The 21,557-nt window shown below is 32.5% G+C and overlaps 1 pseudogene across 1 annotated transcript in view; it reads right to left on the reverse strand.

The window, feature by feature from the left end:
- The window catches only part of LOC143258485 (tyrosine-protein phosphatase non-receptor type 9-like), an 80,586-nt pseudogene that overhangs the window by 40,036 nt on the left and 18,993 nt on the right, over window positions 1-21,557 (reverse strand). Inside the window, exons 4-8 of the transcript XR_013032314.1 lie at window positions 20,920-21,009; window positions 17,828-17,953; window positions 9,528-9,633; window positions 7,798-7,908; window positions 6,581-6,913 (exon numbers count right to left, since the gene is read on the reverse strand). The product of XR_013032314.1 is annotated as a tyrosine-protein phosphatase non-receptor type 9-like (transcript). The remainder of the gene's footprint in view (window positions 1-6,580; window positions 6,914-7,797; window positions 7,909-9,527; window positions 9,634-17,827; window positions 17,954-20,919; window positions 21,010-21,557) is intronic.

The following is a 21,557-nucleotide window of genomic DNA, read 5'->3' on the forward strand; positions in this document are numbered from 1 at the left end:
CATGGGTAAAAGGGTGCACATGTTTGGTGTGACAGGAATTTGAACATGTGACTCTCAGATTATGAGAAGAGTGCCCTAATCACCTGGGCATGAAACGAAATAAAACTAACTTGGCAGGGGTTTACTTTAGAGAGAGAGAAATCTGATGAATTCTCTCCCCAGCATGAGTGGTCAGGAACGTTGTAGTTCCTCTTCGTCCCTGCTCATGGAAGATTATTTACTTTTATGTGAGAGTTTTCCTGTATTTGGATTTGACTTGTTTGAGGTGATGAAGTAAGTTGGGTCAGTATTAAAATGACAAGTGAGAAAGGAGAGCCAGACAAAGGTGGCACAAGAGAAGTAGGCCAGGCCAGAGCCCGCAGTCCAAACAGCAGACAAGATGAAATGAAACATCAAGTCATATGGCATGATTCAAGCCCGGGCAAGGATATTGTATTGGCTTAGATCTAAAGATGCAATGCTGAAATTTGGATGTGGGGGGAAACAGAAGTGCTCTGAAAAAAACCCACTTCACAGGACAGGTGCCAAATGTTTTATCTGTCCTGTGCTTGGATCTGAAAAGAAATACACATAAACATATATTCACTTTATTTATAATTATGTATTTTGTTGAGTGGTTTGTAATTCTTGAAATATGTATGGTGCAATGTATTTTGTAGGAGTGCAAGCTAATTTGTATAATGACACAGTTAATTCATTTCTATGTTCTGCTTTTAAGTAATATTTGTATGATATTTGTGTGAGCCTGCTTCTGAGGGTGGGTATATTACTGATCTTGTGTAGATAGTTGACAGGTGTGTATGTTGGTAGTCAGTTTGCTGCTCTTAGTATTTTATTTTGTTGTATTCCTCTTGGGAATGCAGGGCCACCATTCTTTTTAAAGGTCAGTTTTGCACTACTGGATACAGTAACATGAGTGCACACATGCCATGCCATTGAAACTTCTGTAATGTTAGTCAGACACAGATGAAATGTCAAAAAATAAATATATAGATAGATGTATGGTATTATGAGTTTTAAACTTTTCTGACTAAACAAGTGGTCTTGTGTTATTATCTGTAGTCATTACAGAAAAAGAAAAAGCATGATTTATATCAGTTTTCTAAATTTATTAAGGAGACTATAAGGATATAATAGTGAAAATAACAGATAAAATATAAAGTTTTTCCTAAAACTAAAGATTTGATAATTATCTAGAGGTTGTTAGGAGGTTATAAAGATTTCACATGTGAAATCTGACAATTTTCTGATGCATAAAAGTATTTGTATTCAATTTTAAAATCAAAATTACTTTGTATGTTGGATAATCCACATCTGAAAAGTAAAAATTCATGAGCAACTCATGGTTTAAAAAAAACAACTTAAAATTTAATTAAAAAATCTTATGTTTTGTATATGAAAGCCTTTTAATATCTATTGATAATTGCAAAATTATAACAAGCAATAAATGGTCACAAGTGCATCTCAGAACAGCTGGTATGGGTATTAACACTTTTATTGATAAGGAGAGAAAGAAATGGTCACAAGATTAGTCCACAGGACTGAGCTCATAGTGAGAGTTAACTAAGAAAATAACCATAACTTTACTGTGTTAGAGATACTGCCAAAAATTAATTTTGTGGATGAAATTATAAGTTCTTAGGACTGAATGCTAGGCTTTGATTAATATGTAAGGATGAGCAGATTGATTCATTGGACTTATGGGATTAGTTTAATGAGAGAAGGGAGCTGTTTTAAATAGATGGTTTACACTTAAATAGAGTAAGGGCTGACTTGCTTCCAAGAGCTATTAACTCAGCTGTAAGGGAAGCTTTACACTATAACTAGAACAGTAGTGAGGGCCAATATAAAGAAAATGTAAAAAAATAGGCAGTAAAGAAAAGCTCAGGATAATAAATGCATATAGAAAGATAGCCTTAATTGTTACTATTGTAATGCTAGGAGTGCATGAAGTAAAAGAGACAAATTTAGAGTACTTATAGGAGGAGAGAATTCTGATGTAATAGGAATAACTGAAACCTGGTTAAATGGTGATTTTGATGACAAATTCCTTTGAAATACAGATGTATAGTTTTTAATAGGAACAAAATACTAAAGAGAGGGGAAAGAATGGCTTTATACGTAAAATAAAGAGCTCCAATAAGATTATCAAAAATTACAGCAAGGAGATTGAATCCATTTGGGTTTCTATATATGGATATAAAAGGAAAATAATTTTAGCAGGATTGTATTATAGACTACCAGATAATACTGACAAAATTAAAGAGATACTTTACAATGAGATTAAGATTTCAGCTGTTAATGAGGCCATAGTTATAAGCAATATTTAATTTTAGGCATACAGACTGGAAATGCTAGAGTCAAACCATGAGGAAGAAAAGTTTTGGGAACTGTTCAAGATGGTTTTCTTCACTATGTAGTCAAGAAACCTACTAGAAACAATGCTTATAATCTTCTCTAGTACAGTATTGGTTGAGAGAGTGGAAACTGGGAAACATTGTGGCACAATTGATCATTATTCTATTAGGTTTGATGTTTTGTTGTATATGGAGTTCATAAATGATATTTTGATGACAAATTTCAAAAAAGCCAATTTGGAATGGATGTGACAATAATTATCTGTTGTGAATTGCTCAGATGAGTTATTTAAAGACACTGATCAAATATGAAAAACATTTAAAGATCAATTTTAAATATTTAAGATAAACATATTCCTTATGGTAGGAAAAGAATGGCTGTAAGTAAAAATGTTAATTTGGCTCACAAAGGGTATAAGGGAAAAAATTAAAGAAAAGCATCACAGATTTAAGATCTTTAAATTGAATGGTATGACAAGAGATTTAGAAGATTACAAAAAGATCAAGAAATTTGATCCCACACAAAATCAGGATGTAAAAAAAAGATATCCTAAAAAAAGTTTGGTTGAAAATGTAAAATTAACAGTGAGAATTTCTTTAAACACATTAAGGGTAAACTTAGAGGGATGATAAAAGAAGGCTTGTATCTGATGATTAAGAGATGGCAGGGTTATTAAATTCAGTTTTTCTTTAGTTTTTACTAATAAAGATTTAAACAATATTCTTCATTTTGAGCAGTTGAGAGCTGAAAACAAGATTGAACAAAATGATCATATTAATCCTGAGCTTGTTAAGCTGAAATTAGGAAATGTAAAAAAACGTCTTCTGGGCCAGATAATACTTCTCTAATGGTTTTGAAAGAGGTTAAGGATTGGATATGTGAACCATTTACCATTATTTTTTGCAAGTTTTTGAATAGCAGGTAGGTGCTATAGGAATGGAAGTTTATTAATATTACTCCTGTTTTCAAAAGAGGTGATAAAAATTGTATCAGTAGTTACAGACCTACTAGTCTCACAGTAATTGTGGGAAATGTTTTGGAAAGTCTGATAAAATGCTTTGCAAATACATTTAATAAAGCTTAGAATTTTATAGTCAACATGGTTCACAAAAAGAAAATCTTGCTTTAGAAATCTTTCAACATTCTTTGAAAAAATGATTGCTTATGTATGTGAAAGTAAGAGAATAGATTTGGTGTATCCAGATTTTCAGCAATTATTTGACAAGATGCCACATAAAAGGCTTTTAAAAATATTATCTCTGTAGGTGTGAATGATAAGTTAGCTAACTGTACAGAAGAATGGCTGGATGGAAAAAAGCAGACAACTATCATAAATGGAGTTCAGTCGAAATGGATTAATGTTACCAGTTGGCTACTTCAAGACTCAGTCTTAGAACCTTTGCTCTTTTTGATTTGCAACAGTGACATATATGAAGGAATGATCAATAAATTACTTAAATCTGCTGATGATATCAAGGTCTTGGGTGTTGCTGGCTGTGAGAAGGATGCTGCTGCTTTAAAAAAGGATTCAGATAATTTATTGAGTTGGGCAAATGCAGGGCAAATGGGTTTCAATTATAATAAGTGCAAAAAAATGTCTATTGGTTATATAATTTGAATTATAAGTATAATTTGGAACACTTTAAAAGCCTGTCAAAACTGATGGGAAACCAAAAATATTTTGAATAAAACTGGCAAAACAAAAATGAAATATAAAATTTTCTTTCCCAGGAGCATGTTACATATTACTGCTGAATCCACTAAATATAACTAAGCAAACATGCTACATACTGTTGCTTCTGAGTAAAACATTAAAATATATGATGATTATGTGATTGCAATACACACTCATTCTTCTTCTGAAGAAAAGTCATTGTCTTCCCTATAGATAACTGGCATATTCTGTCTGTTTTATAATAATTTTCAAGCATGCATTTGTACTAGTTTTTGACTTATTTTTCACTGGTGTTGATAGCGTGTGAATGCACTCCATGTCTTCCATCACAGGAGTCTTCCCAGCTTTCATATTTGGATCCTAACTAGCCTGACAATGTAATGATATGGTGTCACACACATAATGCTATGCCTGATATGGTTCTGGGAATTCTCTACTTCACATGCTTTTACATAGCAGAAAAAGTGCCAAAATTTTAGAAGTTATTTACACCTATGTCACCAAATAAATTGAACTAAAATGGGAAGGGACAATCAAAAAATTAAGTTTTATATAAGAGAAAAAGTGGAATTGGACTCTTGCAACTGAAACTTGTTTTTTATATATAATGATGGGAATAACCTTAATAATGTTATGAAAGAAAGAGATTTGGTGTAGTGGATGATTAGTCTCTTAACCCATTCAATCAGTGTGCTGTTCCTAAAGATAGGGCAAATAAAATTTTAGGTTGTATCTACAGAAACACTGAATTTTAGACTAAAGAGATTATAATTTCATTGCACAGATCACTGGTTAGACCATATTTTGAATACAGTGTTCACTCTTGTGCTCTTTACCTTAGGAAAATGTTGAATTGTTTGAAAAGGTTCAGAGAAAAGTTATTAGAATGGTGCCTCAGAGGAAGGAGGATTTGTCATATGAGAGGTTAAAATCTCTAAAATTGTTTTATTTTCAAAAAAAGAGGTTACATGGAATCTGACTGCTGTGTTTCAGATTGTTAAAGGAATTTATAATATTGATGCATTATCTTTTTCCATACTTAATAGTGAGAATGGTAAGACTTGGGGAAAGAAGGTAGGAGACATCTTCAGTTAGGACAGTTTTATTTTATCAACAGGGTGGCTGACCTCTAGAAAGTGTTACCTTAGAATTTTGTGGAGACAGCAAATGCAAGTGAGTTTAAGAAAAAGACTGATAGCTACATGAATGATAAAAGCTGGCTTTATTTTATTTAACAGTTGTAGTTTATTTTAGAGAATGGAATAACCTAGATAGACCGATAGGGCCTTTGTTGTTCCTAAACATTATGTTATGCTAATATTTGCATAAAGCTATACAAGGACTACCTGTGCTTGTCTCTCTTAATTTTGAACTGATAAACCAGAGGAAAGGCTGCCAGTCAAAAGCATCCACAACCAACTCTATAGCTACTCTAACCAAACAGAAAGATTTAACTATCACCTTTATAATGCACTCATGACTACAAAGTATAGAATAAAAGGAAAAGGAAGTAAGCCCTTGGATAAACAATCAGGCATGATAACCTCTAGGTTATACCTGATCCTTAATTAAATGAACAAAATAAGACTTTATAAGTTCAGAATGTTAAACAGACATGCAGGATAAAACATTCTGTTACTCACAGTAAGCACCTATTGCAGTGTTCATAAAAGCTTTTTTGTTAAAAACAATACAACATTTTTTAATATTTTATCATATGACATAATTTCAGATTATTCATATTCAACTGTAAGTTATATTTTGTTAATTTTATCAATTTGATTTCAGTGTTCTACTTGCCTAATAAGAAACACAATTAATTTAACAGTAGATTTGATTTGTCCATAATATTTCTGTTAACTTTTCCTCTATTAGTTCTAACTTAATGTTCATAGACCCTGTCCATTGCATTGACCACCACTGTATTGGAAATGTTGACAATAATTCTAAATTAAGGATCAACCCTGTATGAAAAGAAGAATGTTCACTACGATTCTTAACTTACCACATGTACCTACATAGAACATAACAAGTTTTGAGTAAAACATACAAGACTTTTGTACACAAAAAAACTTTGTAATACCAAAATATCTGTACTATAGATATGTCTGTAAACCAACCACACTATTAAGATTTAGACTCTGGCAAGTAATTTACAAGGTGATGTTCATGTTAAGTCTATAAATACCTTTGTTTGTTTGTTGCACTTAAATAATCCCTCCAGAACCTACCAAATACACATCTATAATTTTTTTTAGCATCTCTGCATATCATATCTGGTACTTATTTCTCTTCTGTCACAAACTATTGCTAAATCAGTACCAAAGAGTAAAATGAAAAGCTGATAACTCTGACATCACATACATAAATAGTGTGAAATGGCACTTTGAGCCCCACCATGCCCATACAGTTAAAGCTTTATATTTTGTGTTTATCTTACCTCTAGTAATTATAAACACTCATCATTACATACATTTTAAATAAGAACTAACTTTACATTAAGACACAAATGTTGGTATAAAATTTAGTAATTTAGTATTTACCAACCTTTAGAACTTCTACTTCTTTTTCTCTTTTTTCAGAGTTACGCTTTACATGAACAAAAGATGTAAAATCTTCTGGTTCATCTGTTTCACCATCACTTAGTGGACTATTCCCATTTTGCATTAGCCCTTCATAAGCTTGATAAAGAATCATACCTAAAGAGGGAGATGTGGGAAGTGATGAAATGTCACAAAGGTCTCCATTACAATTGGTATTTGACTTCAAGCAATGAAGTAGCCAAGTGTTATGGTCCAAAGGAAAGATACCACCAAGCTCCTGAGGCAATGATGCTATTGGTACATGTAAAGATAACTGTGGTACATTGACCATGAAAACCTGTGATACGTAAAAAGAAAAATAAATCACATTTTTTATCATATTCTTTTCACACACATTAAATCATTTGTATTGCTTTTAGTATCTTACTATAATGTATAAAATGCTACTTTATCTAAATGCTCAGTTAGATACAATTACTTTGATATAACTACCATAGCTACAACTTTGAACACCTCAAAGTTTTAAGAAATAACTCATTCTTATACATGTTAAAGCCAAATTTAACATTAGTGTCAGGTTTGGCTGCATTACATTTTCAAATCACCATATTATACACCTAGTCCTTTCACTGCAGTACTGGTTTCAGTATTATGTTGTGGACCTAGTCATTCCACTGCAGTAAAGTATTTAAAGTATTATTCTATAGATCCACTCTTTCTACTGCAGTACTGGTTTCAGAGTGTTGTGCTACAGAATTAGTCTTTTCACTGCAATACTAGTTTTAACATACAATGCTATAGATTTATCCCTCCATCTGTGAAGTAAAAATAATTTACCACTACAATGAAAGCCATAGTTTAAAGTTCACTCAAAGTACTTCTTTCACACAGATTTCTTAGGCACGGTTAGATTTATTGTTCTTATATTTATCAACACTGCATGCATAAATAGGAAATGAAAAACATGTCAAAATGCTACCAGTTTAAAACAGCTTTCAGATCCTCAATTGATTGCTAAATGAAATAAATAAATAATACCCATGTGCAGTACAATTAATATATTCTGTAAAAATAGACACTTTCTTTACATAATATAGTATTACAGTTGTTGATGTAATTCACATAATGGCTTGTGTAATGACAGTATAAAACAGTAATATTATACAAACATATATAGCACTTGTGCAACAAATCAATCTATAAATGTCTTTCACAACTTGCCCGTTCCCGTAGTTTTTCTCTAACAAACAGTCTTAAGATTTTGAATGGAGCCTTGAACCACAGTGGAGCAGATACAATTAGAACCTTTTTAAGGCGAGCTGGATAAGCACCCTATTTTAAAGTAAAGAACAAGTGTTAAAAATAGTTTATTATTATTTCACACTAATATGTACTTACACAAAGTAAAGATCATGGACTCATAACTATTCTACCCTGAACATAACATGAAATAAATCAACCAATACCGCATAAGAAATCTGAATCAGATCTCATGTTCAAACACATCTGAAAAAGTTAATATACTTTTATGTTTACCTAACATTAAAATATATATTTGCTTGTCAAACTATTAAAGAAACAGCACAGTTTTCAATAATAAATATTTTAGAGATAAACATAGGTTTGGATCAATAATTTATAAAAGATTATGTTGGACTAAAATAATTTTGAATATATAAATCAGCAAGTCAAGTGACAAACATAACCAACATAGTGCAGAAAAACTAGGTTTATCAATATGAGAAGCACATTCTGATGACATTTAGTATTTTATAGGTGATGTAATTCAGTATCCCTTTCCAAAATAGAATGATCATACATTTAAATCATAAAGATGTGTTTGGATTGGAAATTTTGAAATTTCAAAGACAGGTACATCTTTTAACCTTACTGACACTGGAAAACAAGGGAATATGAATCAACTTGCAAGAAAAACTTGCAGCAAATCAAACCCCAACCATTGGAAGCAGCATGCAACATCTTTTAACAGGTGACAATCCAAGAACACAAAAGTAGGTAGTGAAAGCCATGAATGTGCCTCAGGTAATAATACACAAGATAATCAAAACAGACCACTGTTTGTATATGACACCAATAGGGTATTGGTTCTCCAACATAAGATTCCAAGTTATACCTACTATTCATCCACTGCAAACTGAAGCAGCTGGAGAATAAAACAAGAAAATGTGCTACTCTATGCAAAGACTTAATGGAAAGTCATTTGATGCAGTGCCTATGGATTTTTTCTTCTTTTTATTCTGTGCAATCGAAACAGTGAAACATTGTTGGAAAACTATCATCCTTGTACAAAATATAAAAAGCACTGGGGAGAAATGGTGTGCTTTTGACATGATACATATATCACTGTCAGACAAAACATGATAGTATGTTATGAACATCAACTGTAACGATGTGGTGAAGATCAAAAACTATTTTAATATCATTCCTCTTTAACATACACTTCTATGTTGAACCTAATAGAAATGTAAAAGATTTGGTTTGAATTTTGCTTGAAACTACATTAGGGCTATGATTGCTAGCCATCCTGAATTTAGCAGTGATAGACGAGAGAAAAAGTAGCTAGTCAAAACCACCCATCGCCAACTCCTGAGCTACAATTTTATTAATAAATGGTGGAATTGACTACCATGTGGCTAAAAGGACAAGCATGTTTGGTGATGGGGATTCAAACCCACAACCAACAGACTGTGCATAAATCACCCAACCCACCAGACCATGTTTAGCCTTAGAAATGTAAAAGAATTATGTCAAGTAAAACCTATCATTCATTTATTCAAACTCTCACTTACATGTTTTCATTAGACCACAATACAGAATGAATGAGGAAAAATTTACATTTTGATAAAAATATCAGTCACATAATTTATTTGTTTAATGTAAACAAATACATTATCAAATCTGTATTCAAATTTATTAAAAATTATCATTACCTTAAGGAGGCTCAGGATCTTTTGACAGAGTTCATAATCAAAATTCACATATTTGGAGCCCATCATATTGTAAATAAATATTATACCACATCGCTGAGTATCCACACTATATAAAATGACAAAAACAAAAAACTCAAGTTTTCATACATCTTCTCAACAGTCTTAAATAAATAACATCTACGGTAAACAAATTTAAAGGTATGTTTTACAAAATGTAGTCTTAGCATATCTTTTATAAATTATTTCAGAAACATGTCACAGTTATTGAATGAACATCTTGCATTTAGCATGTGTGCGCATGCTATAAAACTTTTCTGTGATCTCTGAAAAACAAATAACTAGTTGTTTTTGGAGGAATGTTACATTGTTTCTTTTTGTTAGTTGTTGGTTCCACTTGACTTTTCCAGACTTTTAGAATTTAGGAACTGATAACACTGAATGGAAAAAAAAAAAAGAGGTACACTCTACAAGAATATATTTTAAAATTCTTTATGTCTTGTGTGCATCAATGTGTATACGATCATACAATAAATCATTATATAATAAACAATGTGGTTACTCAGACTGGCAAATCTTGAAAATAGAAATATGCAAAATTATATGAAACCACAGAAAGTTTTTATGTAAAAAAAGACAGGACATATTATTACTGGTTGTAAATTCTGAGAAGGCAGGCAGAATTTCAAGGTTACAGTAAAAAAACAACAACAACAACCTAAAGTTACACATGCAACAATGGTAATCAGCTTATTGGATGTTTTGAAACAGATAAACTAACATAAAAAAACCTGTTATGATTATTCTAGACAAAGTGTTTCTTCAATATATTTAACTTTAACTAATATAATCTTATTAAATTAAGGAAAGAAAGTTTGAAAGATAAAGTTAAATCATACAATAAAAGCAACATAAATATTAGCAACATCAACAAATTTTTAGCAAATGCTTTATTTTTTAAATACAGAATACCTGTAAGGATATTCTTGAATTAACTATACATGATCTTAAGAGGAAATACACATTTTTTTAGGAATAAAATATGACAACAAACTTGATTCCCTTACAAGAAGTCTTTCATGACAAGATATTACATTATACAGTTATATTACTACTTTTTAAAATGAATATTTTGAGGGCTAAATATGCATCAAATATTTTTTTTACATTTAATGAACCATTCTGTAAAATTACCTCGAACTTTTTAAAGACAAACTGCAATTACTATAAAATTGAATGATTCTTCTTAAGCTTTTCTAGACATTTAATATTTTTTATAATGAAGTTCAAATTATTCATTATTTTAAAAAGAAATGTGCATTTTTTAAAATTCTTAAATCATTGCACACCTAAAATGTGATAATGAGGAGATAATTTACAGATATGTGGGTCAAATGGAAATGCTAAATTTAAGAGAACATTTCTAATTGAATTTATTAGAAAATATAAATTTTCAAATATTTGGTAAATGCAGCAAAGAATGGAAAAAACCCAATCTACATCATTTTAAATAAATCATCATTCAGTAAAATAATATATTCATCTTACTCATTATTTTATGTATGTACACATTACTGTTGTCTTATAGCTTAAGTACAATGCATCAGATGGTACAACACAAGAAGAATCTCTGATCAGCTTTCTCCATTTTTCCACATAAACAGATCTTGAGTAATGACAGGGTCCAATGAAACCAACCTACTATAGGAACTTTGTCCTATAGGAACTTTTCTAATTAGAAAATCAAATAGTTCTCCACATCTTGTTTCTCAGTTTAGAATATGTCACGACAAATCTTTTCTCTCAAGTTTGGAATACAGCACAATAAATTGATTATTCTGTGAGTCACCTTTTATATCATGGTTATAGACACAAGTACTATATACATATTACACAACACATACTTTCTAATTTGTATAACAGGCTTAAATATGCATTTAAATCTTTAAAATAATTTAATACTTTACTGTAAAATGGAGTGTATAAATTGTATGCAACTCGACATATATCTTAATAATAAGCAGTACCTTAACCATATGTACAAATAAGTGATTTGTTTAATATGTACAGTTTGTGCCAGTAATTCCCAAACATTATGTATAAGTTTGGGTACCAAGCATACATTACAATAAACACTGTGCAAGTGTATAGACACACACAAAATGATAAAAAAATTGACACTTTTCTGTCAACAAGACAAACTAGAGTTTATTTTATATAAAAAATACATAATGAAAGTTACGTATGTACACCAATACATATGATATGTATATATATAATTATTCCTGTACAGCATTCAGTGACAATATGGAATAAAAAATAATTAGGTCAAATACGTAATGACAATACATAAAAAATTAATACCTATAAAAACATAAAGTGCCATAATACAAAACAGTATAAAGAATAAAGTTTTTAATGTGCATTATACTGTATATAAGAATGCATGTATTATAAAGTATACAAAAAGGGTGGATGCAAAAAACATTTTCCTTTATTTTAAATTCAAATACTTCAAATGAAAAAAATATATTACACTTTTATTTTCTCAGCTACTATTACTTCTTCTTCTTACTTTCCATTAGCACCATCAACAAAATCAGGTTTCTGTATTATCATGTTGGAAGAGAGTTTAATATCTTTTGGTAGAATGGCTTCTAGGTAACACAAATAAACCTTGGAAGGAATTTTAGTTTTTCTCAATTCCTTCAAAAGTTTTTTAATTAGGTGCTCTCAGGGCACAATATATATTAATAGGTATACTGTATCCTGTGAAACATTCTCTATTTCTCCTTAGTAAAAGGGTTATCTATTCTTGTTTACTACCCAGGAACATTAAATGGTTGATCAGTCAGTAGGTAATCCTATTATTGCCCACACAAAACCAGCAAAGTTCCTGTCTAGTTCGTTGTTTATTGGCAAAAAACAACTAGGCTATCTCTTCTAAACAACCAGTAAAAAATGGAAAAGCCAAATTATTATAGAATGTAAAAATTAATCAAGATGAAACATGTCCAAAATTCAGATACAATAGTTAAAGAGAATTAAAAAGGCTAATGGTTTTTAAAACTTTATAAAACAAGCAAGTTGGACAGTGTCACCAATGCCAATGATATTGACCAATGTCAGTGGTAAATTCATAAAAAAAAAGACATGACTAAAATGGTGTGGTCACTCCTGGGCCTAATGATAACATGACAGTAATTTGAATTGTAACTTGAATGTTACAAAACCACACAATGATGGATCAATCTGAAATAAAAGAAAATGATGAGTTATAAAACTGTGGCCAATGCATAGTCTAGTTAGGAAAACTTCCTCCTTCCAATCTTTACTGAAATAAGATGGCCAAGGAACAACAGAAGGTTTGATCTGGAAAAGCTTTTTACAATATTACTAACTCCAAATCAAAAGCCAACTGGTGTGAAGCCAAGCCTTCAATACAAGACTGTAGTCCATTTACAGGATAGAAATGGCTGTGATGGCACCAGAGCAGAAGGAATCAGCCACAGTCTCAGCGAGCTAATTCCCACAAATGCCGACATAGCCAGGTATTCAAAAAAACTGAACAGAAACAGGAGATAAAGAAAAATGGGCTAGCTATTTTTAAACATTGAGAAGAACAGGGAGAGAACCAATGTAAAGTGATTCCAAGACTAGTAGAGAGCTAATCTGTGTACTGCATAACTGCAGGGCAAGAAAAATGGCATAAAACTCAGCTGTGAGCACAGCAACTGTAGAGAAGATCCTGTGAGCAACCACTGAGCCAAAACAAACCAAGGAAGAGCTTACAGAGTCACTTGATTTTGAAGCATTTGTATAAACAAGAACATAAGAATGGTTTGAAAGATGTCTGGCAAATAGAAGATAGTATTTCTAAACAGGTGAGGATGATAATAAGTCATGGCAGAATGGGAAGATCAGTGGATATGAATACCACAAAGGAGAAAGGCAGACTGTCTATTCTGAAAGAGCATAACCCACTGAGGAAGGAAGACACAACCCCAGGTGAGATCTTGCAGTAAGGATCAAAGTTAAGAAGCATACTGTAAAAAAAAACTAGGAGGTTTCTGGGATTCAGTTTACAAACTCTGGAATGTAGAAGTATGGAAAGCTCCCATTCAGGGCTGAAGCCCCAGATGGTAAATAGGGTCCAGCATCTTCAAGGCTTCAGTTTGGATCAATGAGGGCACAGCAGATCTTGAGCAAAGAACACTGATCCACTCCCTAAGAGATGGAAAAGAAGACACAGAGAATGTTCACTGCCCTTGTATATTTGACACAGTTTCTTTATATGAGGGATGAAAATAAGTTTACAGTCAAAGCCCCAAGAACCATGAAAAGAACAATATCATTGGAACAGAGCTTAGTATTGGATTATAGACCCCATTGGTGATAAAAATGCATGCAAAAGGTTTTCACAAAAGATAAGGTAAAACTGTTTGCTGTGTTCCACTTCAACAAGCAATTGAGAGCAGTCTAAAGCTGCTGCTTCATAAACCCATTATTTGATGACTGACACGAGGTGTTAAAGATGTCAATATAGAGTACATTTGCAACAATAGGAGGAAGTTATGTAGCAACAGCATTGATCTTGATACTGAAAAGTGTAGCACTCATGACACAGCTATGAAGGACTTTGAGGTCTGTGTGAAAGAATGGAAAAGTGTTGAACTACAAACACTCAAAATCACCTGTCAAGTAAAAAGTTCTGAATGAAAGATGTTCCTGCTTGAGAATGGTTTCCATGATTGAGGTCTCGAGTCAAATCAGGTGGTCTATGGTGGAATGCTGTCAACAGAACCAACACTAGGTGGGAATAAAATGTTGTTTGGTTCAAGAGACCAAACAAAATGAATAAACAATTCTCTCTAAGCCCTTACAAAGAGAGTTAGTCAAAGCAAATGGATAATAATTAGAATCTTGAAATTCTTCCTAGGCTTGGGAAAAGGCAAGACAACAGCCTTGTACCAAGTATCAGGAACAATGTCCTCTTGCCAGATCTTGTTAAAGTCAACCAGAAGAAAAGCAACAAAAGCAGGAGAGAAATGATACAGCAACTCATTGTGAACATCATTAGCTCCAACCAATGTACTGCCAGACCAAAGAGGACTGAGCTAGAGTTCTACCAGTGTAAAGAGATTAAAGTCATACAGGCGAATGGCCCAAAACAAAGAGAAGAGAGAGAAGTGCTGGAAAGATAAGCAAGGTTCTTGCTGAGATAATTTGCAATGCTCTCTACATCAACATTTTCCTGGCCATTGGAGAGCAAGATGGAGAGGGAATGGGATGCATAACATCCACTGATCTTCCATATATTATCCCATATGACCTTGGAATTAGTGGTAGAAGTGATGCTAGTTGTAAACTTAATCTTAGATTGGGTTTGACTTTGACATCTGAGCTACCAAGCATGGGCAGAGGCCCATTAGAAAGCAATGCAGTTACAGAGAGTGGGATACCTGCAAATGGTATCCAAGGCTTGTTTCTGAGCTTTCCATACCAGCTAGCTGGCCAGAGACTATCAGGGATAAGAATACTATGGGAACATGTCAAGGTTTTAAGGATAGAGAAAACAACTGCTCAAAGCATGTGATCAGTTACTGCTTCCACACAATCATTAACAGATGGCAGACTAACAATTTTGAGAAGGAGATGAAAGAGAGCCAGTTGCCTTAGCCTAGAGGGTACTGTGTTAATTAAAGTCTACTGTGATTATCCCTTGCAGTACAAGAGAAAAAAATATGTATTTTGCATTGTCAGACTCGAACACTTATTTGAGTAGAGCTTCGAAAGATGAAAATAAGAAAAGGGAATAAAAAAACAAAAAACATTTTTAGCATTTAATAGGGAAAATGTGAGCACTATGAAATTAGCTTAAATACTAGCTGGTCAAAAGTTTAAGATCATACTGCAACGAAGTGTTAATCGGTAAACACATAACAAAATTTAGTCATTTTGTTCAAGCATTAGGATTGTCAACGTCTCTTGTGTTACATTGGGTAAAAACATGGCAAAGGCTAAAATGTTGACAGAGTTTGAACGTGGCAGAATTGTCGAGCTGAAAAAGCAAGGTCTCTCTCAACTTGCCATCACTGAGGGATACGGAACAAGAATTTCAAGTGGTCGGCCCAAGAAAATTTCTCCAGCGTTGAGCAGAAAGATTCAACGGGTTGTCTGGCAAGACATCAGCCGATCATCGTACCAGACTAAGGCCTTTGTGTATCCTTGTGAGCCTCCAGATATGAAATATTATTAACAGTTTTATAATGGTATACCTCTTCCTCCTCCACCCACTTATGGCAAAAATAAAAGTAAAAGGGATGGAAACCACTACAAAAGATGCTATGAGGGTCAAGTTAACACCCATACATGTTGTGGTCTTTGCCACCATAACAAGCACATGCCAAAGAACTATGACATCTTTAAATGCTTGAACCCTACAGTTCAGATAACCTGCCTTTACAGAGGCAAGTGGACATGGCAAAGATAGCATGAAAATAAGAACACTGGTAGGCAAAATAACTCCCTCTTCCCAAGAAGTTATTGTTGAGAGGAATTTGAAGAGCATTTCCAAATTAAATATTCTTGACGGTTTCTTATAATGAACTTTCTCACTGTAGAAACTACTTGGCTGGAGAAGCCAAGTAGAATTTCCAAATTGGAAATTTTCTTCAAATCCCTCTCAATAATAACTCCTTGTGAGAAATTCAAACTATCATGGGGAGTAACCTCAATAGATATATTCCTATTGGTCTCTGATTCAAGGAGTTCACAGTGTGTTGTTGTAGATGTTTCAACAAAGACATCCCCAGAACAGTTTCTAGACTGACTTTGAAGATCCAGCAAGCCCCACTAATCCGTTCTGAATAAAAAATGGATACATTTGCACTAAAAGTTTGTCTAACAAAGAATGCATTAAGATAAAATAATATACATGAACAGAATGGGATGGAGATTGGTGTTCAGAGTTTTCAAGATGTGGTCACTTATTAATATTTTTTTATTATTTTATTAGGATTTGGGAGATCCATAATATAAGGAGAAAAATCCAGTGTCCACTGACCCCATCCATTATGGAGTCCTACAAGGGGACTGCAGCAATGCCAGGGCTTTGTGAGTACTGTAACCAAACACCAGCATTACACACAATATCCACAACATCCACTGAAAACACTCAACATTCGTACTCAGTTGATTCTGGGGGAACCACCATAAAGCCATCCATCAACAGGAATTCAAGGCCAAATATGTGTGTTGCAGTACCTCACACATCACTTTACCACCAGGATCCTCTTCTTCCCTTCATGGGTCACCATGCGCAGCAAACATGTAGGTGGGTGTTCATGTCCCAGAGGAGGTAAATTAAAAATACAGAATTTTCTCTGGGAGGTCTGCTCACCATGTACAGTTATTCACCTCAAGGGATGTAAGAAAGATAACAAATTTTCTATAAGTATCCCATCTTCTCTATTTTATTTATCATCTCTCCAATAAGTACAAAATTCAATGTAAATTACCCACTATAAAATCATTATTGCTCAAACAAACCATAATTTTTATAGCTTTCAATTCTGTTTGGTTACAGAGCCAGGAAATGGAAAATCAGACCCCTTTTTTTTTTTACATCTGTCACATCTTCCCTTTCAGGATTTATTAATAGTTTCTTCTTAAATTTATTTCTATATGATCTATAACCAACATAAACCCAAGGTTTTCATGTTCTGAACAAAAAATTGTCCATTTCATTTTAGTACAAGTTTCATTCAAATGGGAAAGATAACAACTAGCTTGGAAGAACTTGTGATGGCTCTTTTCAGGTACTTATTAAAGCCACAAAAATTGTGATAATTAGAGGAAATTGTTTGTTTTAGCATGTTATTATTCTATGTTATTTTAATTAAATAAAAATAATTTTGTGCATTACCACCATTAGTATAAAAAATTGGAGTTAAGTATCATCAACAACTGACAGCAAAAAAATAAAAAATAGGTATTTTATTTTTGTTTTTCGTATTTATTTTTTATTTATTAGTATAAAAGTAACTAAAATGTAAAAATATGAATCTTTTTTTAAAAATTAAGGTTAGATTAGGTAAAATAAATAATGATAATATAATAAAAATATTTAAGTAGTATACAAGATAGCAACTCAGAGTAGCTCTCGAGTTATGTAATACAACAGTGTAATGTGAGTTCCGCATTCTTCAGTTGATTTACAGCTTATAAGGGTGCAAAGAGTGCCTACATGATTTTACAACATTATGAATCTAATCAGAAATCATTCACTTAACTTCACATACCTGTGTAACGAAACATCCAACTGATAGACAAGTCCTTGTAAAGTTACTTGATGTGATGAGGAAATAGGAAAATGTTTATTTGCAGTAAAAAATAGCAAGAGCTGCCCCAGTGCTATCTCTTGTTGGCTGAATGATGAAAAATTATTGGTTTACACTACATAAGTCAAGATGCTCCTTTGTGATTTAATCATACTCAATCATACCCAATAAATATTACATCAATCACTTGTTAAAAGCCCAAGCTTATAAGTTTCAATACTTGACAAAATAGCAATTAATATTCAATTCATTTGTACTGTAGTAATCAAAAGAACTATATCACTAGTTAACCATCATAAGGAGTTAGGATGCATGTTTTATTTTCAAACTATTCAAAAAATTATAACATTTAATTTTGCCAATACTGAACAGAAAATTAAAATTACAGCTTAGGACCTCATGAACTGTTATTTAGAACAACCAATTCAAAAATTTATATTTTTAGTAACATTATTTTCCTTTAACATACTACCAGTAAATTTATACAGGGTGTTCGGAAAGTCACTGTGCATTTATATATTTATTAGAGACATGTTTCAATATAGAATACATGAGGTAAATATGAATGACAATTATAAACAATGTTGAAAGTGACCCCCATTGGCATCAATACAGGCCTGGATCTTTCTTATTTTGTTTCGAAACACCACTATCAGTTACTGGATTGAAATAGACTGAATAAAATATAATTACAAAACTGGACAGTGACTTTCCAAACACCCTGTAGTATCATATAAAATCAATGAATTAGAGACAAGTAAATATAATTTTTTTGTGTGTGTACCAGTGTGTTTTTCAAAGATAGATGAGCTATGGTTAAATCAGAGGAAAATAAGACTCAATTCAGAATTGAATACTCTTCTATAAAACACCATTTTCTATACAATGACACAAGTTTTCAAGCTCTTATTGACTTATGAAGGTATTTAATGGTATAACACTGTGTTTTATAAACAATTCACTTGAAAGCATTGTTTACAATATACAGAAGTTTCTAAACAGTTTGTGGTAGCTAGCTGCGGTATAAAGCAATTTCTAATTTATTTAGTTCATGGGAGTTAGTTATGATCTAATTTCTAGGCAGTGCAATACATGGTAGCCAGTTGTGACATACACTGCTGGCCAAAATCTTAAGGCCAATGAACATAAAGGAAAATATGCATTTTGCATTGTTAGACTCAACCACTTAATTGAGTAGAGCTTAGAAAGATGAAAATAAAATTAAAAACCATTTAATAGGGAAAAAGTGAACACTATGAAATTAGCCTAAATACTAGCTGGTCAAATGTTTTAAGACCATACCAAAAAGAAGTACTAAACAGGGTAGGAAATGCCCAACAAGAGGTCTCAGCAGTGAGTTGCATGGCCATCACTGCAAATAACTTCAAAAATTAGCTTTGGCATGGTCGATATAAGCTTTTGCAGAAGGCTGGCTGGAATGTTATTCCAAGTGGTGAAGATGGCTTCACGAAGATCATGCACCGTTTGGAATTGACGTCCATTTCTCTAGACTTCCCTTGCCATCCACCCCCAAACATTTTCAATGGGGTTCAGTTCGGGCAAACATGCTGGATGGTCCAAAAGAATCACGTTATTTGCCATGAAAAAGTCCTTTGTCCTGCAGGCATTGTGGATTGCAGCATTGTCTTGCTGAGAGATTCAGTCATTTCCACACAAGTAAGGCCCTTCAGTCAATAAGGATACTCTCTCCAACATGCCAATGTAGCCAGCCCCTGTATAACCTGAAGCTCCATTATTCCATGGAAGGAGAAAGCACCCTAGATTGTGATGGAACTTCCTACACTGTATCGTGTAGAAAATGTCTGTGGTGGGATATCCTTATCATGTCAGTAATGTTGGAAGCCATCTGGACCATCCAGGTTAAATATTTTCTTTCACTTTTCTACATTCCATGTTTGGAGCTTCTCAGCAAAGTTTAACCGAGCTGTTTCGTGGTGTGGAGGAAGCAGTGGCCTTTGAATATGTTTGTGGTTTTTAAAGCCTTTCTCTCGTAAATGCCGTCTTATTGTTCTTGAGCTGCATTCTTTATCCGTAAGGGCCTTAATCTGGTTTGGCGATTGGCTGGTGTCTTGCTGGACAACCCGTTGAATCTTCCTGCTCAACACTGGGGGAAATTTTCTTGGGCCAACCACTTGAAATTCTCATACCGTATCCCTGAGGGTCTTTTAAGAAATTTGCAACAGCAGTTTTACTATGCCCAATCTCACCAGCGATGGCACGATGAGAGAGACCTTGCTTTTGCAGCTCGATAATTCTGCCACGTTCAAACTCTGTCGACTTTTTAGCCTTTGCCATGTTTTTACTCAATGTAACACAGGAGATGTCAGTGGGAGATATTGACAATGCTAATGCTTGAACAAAAATGACTAAATTTTGTTATGTGTTTACCAATTAACGCTTCATTTCAGTATGGTCTTAAACTTTTGACCAGCTAGTATTTAGGCTAATTTCATAGTGCTAACATTTTCCCTATTAAATGCTAAAAAAGTTTTATTTCTATCTTTCCTTTTCTTATTTTCATCTTTCAAAGCACTACTCAAATAAGTGGTTGAGTCTAACAATGCAAAATGCATATTTTTTCTTTATGTTCATTGGCTTTAAAATTTTGGCCAGCAGTATACATCATTTTCTAAAAACTCGGTTCATAGCAACTGGTTGTGACATATATCAATTTATAATGGCAGTTTGAAATGATAACAGTAATTCCCATTACAGTCAGTCCTTTGTACTATTTTCTCTAAAAAGTCTTCATCTTCTGACTTTTTCTATTTAAAAAAAATATTTTTATCTCATGCAAGTGTTTTATGGTGTTTAAAACACATTCATGTTCATTTTTCCATCTAAGACAAATTATTGTAAACATTATAAGAATACACAAATTTTTACAGTTTGGTGACAAGAGTAAAAACAAATACTATAGCTAAAAAAGCAAGTTATTTTAATTACAAATCTAAGTTTAATGATAAGATAACCATCACATTAAAGGAATGATAATTAATTCTACTAAAATTATATTAATAAAACAAACCTACCAATACTGTAAATTTTCCTGTTTCTAATTCATTCTTTAAAGGTTCATTTATGGGATCAAACCTAGTAAGTCCTTCTCTAATTCTTATTATCTGTAACATAAAATAAATAATGTCATAAATTCATCCTTATAAAATTTATAGTTTTAATGAATGATACAAAATTAGAAAATTCTTCCTTAGACAATGAACATTAATGTTTAATATGTATTGATGAAAATGCTTTAACTTAAAACCCCAAATAAACTAATGACAGTATTAACTTAAAAAAAAAACAACTCTTATAACTCAATTACAAATTGGTTCTTTGTCTGATACCAGGTGCAGATCATCTTCTGAATAAACTAATTTTTTAAGTGTAGAACAAATTTTTATCAAACAAGAGAAGTACTTATGTTTTTAGGTAAATATTCTACTTTATGGCTTGTTTACTTCATCAAATTCACCATATTTTACAATTATAAACAAAAATATAATTTCAAGTATACTGTTTACTAACTATCATGAAAGTAAATGTTTATAGAAAGAACAATGAACAATACTGAGTGAAAAACAATTGCAGCTATATTCAGAGTAGTCACTTTCTTGCTGAAACTTTTAACAAAAATTATGCAAGAAAGGTAAAGGTTAAAAAAAATCAT

The sequence above is a fragment of the Tachypleus tridentatus genome, chromosome 8, assembly GCF_004210375.1.
Source record: "Tachypleus tridentatus isolate NWPU-2018 chromosome 8, ASM421037v1, whole genome shotgun sequence".
In the NCBI taxonomy this organism is placed as follows: Eukaryota; Metazoa; Arthropoda; class Merostomata; order Xiphosura; family Limulidae; genus Tachypleus; species Tachypleus tridentatus.